This window comes from Microtus oregoni, unplaced genomic scaffold (genome assembly GCF_018167655.1).
Source record: "Microtus oregoni isolate MIOR12 unplaced genomic scaffold, Mior012 000008F_ref0000371, whole genome shotgun sequence".
NCBI lineage: Eukaryota > Metazoa > Chordata > Mammalia > Rodentia > Cricetidae > Microtus > Microtus oregoni.
In genome coordinates, this window is record NW_024543067.1 from 36857262 (window position 1) to 36864121 (window position 6860).

At 47.0% G+C, this 6860-nt stretch overlaps 1 pseudogene; it reads right to left on the minus strand.

The window, feature by feature from the left end:
• Positions 1-3623: 3623 nt before the first annotated feature.
• Positions 3624-5141, minus strand: LOC121451353 (annotated as a pseudogene).
• Positions 5142-6860: the final 1719 nt, after the last annotated feature.

Below are 6860 nucleotides of genomic sequence, written 5' to 3' on the forward strand. Positions count from 1 at the left end.
CACAAGACAGTTCCAACTTGGTTAGCTGAAATGGTGCACATCTTATACAACATTTTGGCCAGACCTCCACAAAATACTCAGAGACTATTTGCAATTTTAAAAGACATTGATCTTGAAATTTAACCATCATTTTACTTTCACAGGATCCCCCAGAAAGAACGTCGCCCCCATGACAGCTGGAAGTAATTCTAGAGGACGACGTCCCCTCTCCCAGTAAAGTTTGCCCTTGGGTTTAGGGACATCATTTAGGGGTTGATTATAATTAGTATACGATTGAGGGTTGGGGGAGGAATTTTATACGCTCAGGGATCATTTTGAAAAAAAAAAGAGGGATGATAGGATAATAGATTTGTAATTGTGAGTTACTGCTTTTAGACAAATACATTGGTATAGATTCTTGTATATTGATACAAAGTTAAATTATATTGACTATTGTACACATGCATGTTTCTACCTCTGTTTAAAACATTTTTTATGTATTGACATATATTGTATTGATATATATATCGTATATATTTACCATATTGCAGTGTACATTTCTACCTCTGATTAAGATACTTATATAATGATTGTGTATTGATATATATTTACCTACTGCAATGTATATTTGTACATTGTTTATATTTGGAGGTCATTGTCCTCATTTGTTTCACAGTCGTTTATTGTCTTAGTCTTTAAGTTAGATAGATATTGAGAATTATATAGACTAATAGTCATCTAAGTTTGTCATTTATAATAGACTAATCAGGTTCTTTAGATATATAGAGATTATACTCAGTATAGATAGATAATCTTCAACTTCTTCAAAGAGCTGTAGAAAATGGCCTTTAATCTAACTCAGAGTTTTGTGGTAGTGAGACACAATTGCTCCTGGCAACACCGCTCTATTCCCGAGAGAATGTTGAGCACCAAAGACACTCCACCTGGAGCCTTCTTTTTGGCAGAACTGGCCTTGGGGCAAAGAAATGCCCATACCTCAACGACTGACAAAGATACAGAGCGTGCATCAATGGATAAAACAGGGATGTCATATCCTGCCAAGACAGGGTAAGATAGTTTTGAAAAGTTGCTTGCCTTTGAAAATGGTATGTCAGTTATGTTAGGCCTTAGCCAAAGTTGGTTGCTTCAACGCTGCTAACGTGATTTTGGGTGATTGCCCAGGTAGCCAGTTGTCTCTGTGATTTGTTGCATGTTTTGGAAGTTGTTTTACTAAACTTCCTAATTACCCAGGTAACATTATTTCCCTTCTCAGATCTTTGATGGGGTTGTCTTAGTCATTAAGGGCAACATTGAATAAATGGGACCTACTTAAACTGAGAAGCTTCTGTAAAGCAAAGGACACTGTCACTAAGACACAAAGGCAACCTACTGACTGGGAGAAGATCTTCACCAACCCCGCAACAGACAAAGGTCTGATCTCCAAAATATATAGAGAACTCAAGAAACTAGACTTTAAAATGCTAATTAACCCAATTAAAAAATGGGGCACTGAACTGAACAGAGAATTCTCAACAGAAGAAGTTCAAATGGCCAAAAGACACTTAAGGTCGTGCTCAACTTCCTTAGCAATCAGGGAAATGCAAATCAAAACAACTTTGAGATATCATCTTACACCTGTCAGAATGGCTAAACTCAAAAACACCAAGGATAACTTTTGCTGGAGAGGCTGTGGAAGAACGGGTACCCTCATCCATTGCTGGTGGGAATGCAATCTTGTGCAACCTCTGTGGAAGTCAGTGTTTCGGTTTCTCAGGAAATTCGGGATCAACTTACCCCTGGACCCAGCAATACCACTCTTGGGAATATACCCAAGAGATGCTCTATCAAATGACAAAAGCATTTGTTCAACTATGTTCATAGCAGTATTATTTGTAATAGCCAGAACCTGGAAACAACCTAGATGCCCTTCAATGGAAGAATGGATGAAGAAAGTATGGAATATATACACGCTAGAGTACTACGCTGCGGTAAAAAACAATGACTTCTCGAATTTTGCATGCAAATGGATGGAAATAGAAAACACTATCCTGAGTGAGGTGTCCCAGACCCAAAAAGATGAATATGGGATGTACTCACTCATAATTGGTTTCTAGCCATAAATAAGGACCAAGGTGTCTACAATAGGTGAACCTAAAGAAGCTAAGGAAGAAGGTGAACCGAAGGAAAAACATATAGTTGTCCTCTTCGCTAAGGGAAGTAGACCAAATTTCCGGGGAGAAAATGGGATCTTGGGGGGGGGGGTGGGATGGGGGTAAGAGGAGATGGGGAGAGAAAAGGTAGAAGGGAAGGAGGGGGGACCTGGGAAACAGGAGAATTGGGATAAAGGAAAGGTGGATAGGGGAGCACGGAACCACAATTCTTAGTTAAGGGAGCCACTTTAGGGTGGGCAAGCGACTTGACCCTAGAGGGGCTCCCTAGTGCCCAAGATGAGGTTCCCAGTTAGTTCCTTGGGCAGTTGAGGATTGGGAACCTGAAATGACCCTATCCTATAGCAATACTGACGAATATCTTGCATATCATCATAGAATCTTCATCTGGTGATGGATAGAGATCAAGACAGTGACCCACACAGGAGCACTGGACTGAGCTCCCAAGGTCCCAAGGAGGAGCAGAAGGAGGGAGAACATGAGCAAAGAATTCGGGACCACGAGGCGTGCATCCACCCACTGAGACAGAGGAGCTGATCTACGGGGAGCTCACCAAGGCCAGCTGGACTGTGACCGAAAAAGCATGGGATAAAACCGGACTCTCTGAACATGGCGAACAATGAGAGCTGATGAGACACCAAGGACAATGGCAGGGGGTTTTGATCCTACTTAATGTGCTGGCTTTGTGGGAGCCTAGCCAGTTTGGATGTTCACCTTCCTAGATATGGACGGAGAGGACCTAGGACTTAACACAGGGCAGGGAACCCGGACTGCTCTGTGGACTGGAGAGGGAGGGGGAGAGGAGTGGGGGGAGGGGGAGAAGGGTGGGAGGAGGGGGAGAAGGGTGGGAGGAGGGGGAGAAGGGTGGGAGGAGGGGAAGGGAAATGGGAGGCTGGGAGGAGGTGGAAACTTGTTTTTTGTTTATGTTTTTTTTTCTTCTTTTCGCAATAAAAAAAAAGAAATAAAAAAAAAATTTGGAGGGGTCCTCCATCTGGGCCTGTTATCTTAGCCCCTGTGTCCTCAAAATGAATTTGGGCCCTTAGCTTGGTGAGGAGGTCTCTACCCAACAAGGGATAGGGACAGTCCGGAACATGCAGAAAGGAATGCGTCACCTTACCAGTAGTCAGCTGAACCTTCCAATTAGTTGTCCATCGATATCTCTTGCCACCAGTGGCTCCTTGGACCCAAGCAGATCGTTCACTGAGTGGCCCTGAAGTCTGGGTCAGGACTGAATGTTGGGCCCCGGTGTCTACTAGGAAGGTGACTGGTTGCCCCCCGACATCAAGTGTTATCCTAGGCTCGGGGGGGGGTGGGGGGGGGGGGCTCGTGGCCCTGAGTTCCCTAATCCTCTAAGGTGAGGAGGGAGGTTTGGGGCCTGGGCTTCCTAGGTCCTTTGTTCCTCCTGGGGCAATCTTTAATCCAGTGTCCTTGTTCTTTACAGTAGACGCATTGGTCTCTGTCCACCTTGGCCCTAAGTCATTCTCCCTTCCTGTTTCCCTCTCTATTCTGTCCCTGAACCATGGTGGCCAACACCCTAGTTAATTCCTTGTTTCTCCTCTTGTCTCTTTCATCCTCCCGATCTTTCATTCTCTGCCATAATCTTTCCTCTTTTTCTTCTGGAATCTCTCTCTTATTGAAAATCTTCTCTGCCTCTTTTAGTAAGTCTTATATAGTATATCCCTGGAGACCCTCAAGCCTCTGCAATTTGCTTCTAATATCCAGACTAGACTGCCAAATGAAAGACATGGATACACTTGTAGCTTGCCCTGGATCTTCAGGGTCATAGGGGGTATACATCCTATAAGTGTCCTTGAGCCTTTCTAAGAAGGCTGAGGGCATCTCTTCATTTCCCTGTATTACTTGCTTAACCTGGGCCAAACTGGTGGGGCGGCGTGCTGCCCCTCGGAGACCCACGATTAGCAACTGGCGATAGAGGTGTAGATGTCCCCTACTGCAGCCCTGGTGAAATCCCAGTCAGGTTGTGTCAGAGGGAAGGCCTCGTCAATTTCGTTAGGCAAAAGGGTTGGGCTACCGTTGTCGCCTGGGATGTTTTTCTGAGCCTCCAAAAAGACTCTTTGCTTTTCCTCTGAGGTCAGCAGGGCTTGCAAGAGTTGCTGGCAATCATCCCAAGTGGGCTGGTGGGTAACTAAAATAGACTCAATCAGGTTAGTCAGCGTTATCGGATCTTTGGAGAATGGGGGGTTATGGTGTTTCCAATAGTATAGATCTGAGGCAGAGAATGGCCAGTATTGCTGTTGGCCGTTTGGGCCCTCTCTCAAGGGTAGGGCATGAGAAGTGGAATCAGGGGGTGGCTCATGCCTTCCCCGGAGTCTTTCCGCCATGGGTGAAGGGGCTGGGGAGACTTGTGCAGGCTGTCCACCCACCGCTGCAGTCTCCGGCCCATCCAAACTCTCTGGATCCTCTGGATCTGCATAAGGAGGGGGTTCTTCTGATAGAAGGTCAGTGAGGGGAGAGTCAGGGTTCGGAGGAAGGACGGGAGGGGGTGCAGGGGTAGGTTTCAGAGGTTTTTCTTTGGGAATCTTCTCCTTAAGAATGGTGGGGTATAGGGAAGAAGAGGGTGGGGCAGGGGAAGGTGCAGGAGGAAGAGGCACAAGCGGTTGGCTCTCCGGAGGAGGGGGAGCCTTAGGGGCTGTAGGGGTAAGAGGAGGTTGGGGTTTGTTAGAGATGACAAAGGGCTGGACCTATAGGGGCGGGTCACGTGCCAAACTTTCCCAGGTAACGATGAAGGCACGTTGATCCGGGTGTCCATGTGGTCCCAGGCTGAACACTTTTGCCTTATCCTGGGAAATAATATTGAGAAAAATTAAAAGTGCCGTCTCTTAGCCATTCTGCCCCAACAGTAGGCCACTTGGATGAACAAAAGATCACCCATTTCTTCTTTCGAACATCGACTGACAGGTTGTCGGCTCGGGCGCGGACGTCAGGCCAGTGGTCTAAAGTAAGGCTCAATGGGGTGGTTAGGGTTTGTCCCATCTTCTCGAAGAGAAGGGAACCAAATATAAAAACAAAAAAAAAAAGGACACACAAAGACAGAGACAGAACAAATGCGCAGCACAGCTCCGGTGTAAAACCGAAAGCAAAAACCTAGACAGAGGCTCTGAGGGTCCGGATCCCTCTCCTCCAACTAGAACCACGTATCCTTCGCATATGGGCTGAGCTCCAAAGAATCGGGCTCCAGAAGTCCTTGCGGACTGACTCCGGGGGCTCAGGTAGGCTCCAGAAACCCCTGCGGGCTGGCCTCCGAGGGCCCGGGGTCCTTATGTCCGTGGAACGTCTTCCAGGACTGCGGGGGAGAAGTCCCGGGCTCATCAGCCCCTTCCTTCCACCAGGTACAGCGCACTCAGACCTGAGCGTACAGAATTCGACAAAGAACACGGAAGACCACTCAACAGAGAACACAGAAGACAACTGAACAAAGAACACAGAAGACAACTGACTCGGAGCTGGCCAGCTTACCTCCCGATGGTGAGTCGGTGGTCCCTAGGTGGGGGTGGGGGTGTCTCAATTTCCCGGCCAACGCACCAAATGAAAGACCCTCGACGAGGACCTTTTTTCGGGAGGAGACCTCCCCAACGCCAAGGAACAAGCCGAGACCGCACGGATTCAAATCGCAAGAGGTTTATTGAGTAGACACAGGTACCTGCGGGCAGCAAGATCTCTCGGAAGATTTGCGCACCTGCCAACTGGAGGGCGGGCTTTTTATAGGGAAGAGCAAAAAGCAAGTTTACAGAAGCAAAAGCATGGTTATCGGAATGAGGCAGGGGGCATGAATGGTTTCCTCTCTCAGCATGGATGTCTGGCAACAGTCATCCTGTTCCTATCTTATAGATATCCTGTTTTGCAGTCAACCTGCTTTGTTGATGTCCTATCTTATCAATATCCTGCCTTGCAGTCTTCCTATCTCAAAGACATCCTGCTCTCTCAAGCACATGGGATGTTCTTACGAGAGCAGGCTGGCTGCTGATCTGGAAAATTGTTTTTAAAACAAACAGGATGTTCCCCTGGGAGCATGCTAGCTGCGGGTTTTGAGGAGGGGGTCTGTAGGGTCTTTCAGAACAACCCCTCACGTGGTCCTGACTTCCTTGCTTGTCTTCTCCCTCCTTCTGTCCTTCAACTGGACCTTGGGAGCTCAGTTCACAAGCCTAGAAAAGCCAAATAACAAGGTAAACCCAAAGAAAAACATATATAGATCCTCCTGGAAATTGAAAGCAAACAAGATTGCTGTGCAAAAGTTGGGAGCATGGGGGTGGAGGTAGGGGAAGGGAAGAGGGGGAGAGGGAAGGGAGAAGGAAAAGACTGGGGAGAGCTTTTAGGAATGTGGTGTGGGAGAACTGTCTGTATTCTGTCAATCATGTTTTAAATAAATGCTGATTGGCCAGGCAGGAAGTATGGGGGGGGGGACCAGACAGGAAGTAGAGGTGGAAAAAAGAGAACAGGAGAATTCTAGGAAGGAGGAAGCCCATTCCTTCTATTCCAGCCCAGATCACTGAGAAGCAAGATGTAACCTGTCTGACTGAAAGGTACCGAGAGCCATGTGGCTAACATAAATAAGAATAATGAGTTAATACACGCTACAAGAGCTAATTAGAAGACTGAGCTAATGGGCCTATCCGTTTTATAACTTATGGAGATCTCTGTGTGGTTTTCTTTGGGGCTTGCGGGCTGTGGGGTACTGGGCGGGACAGAAACCCC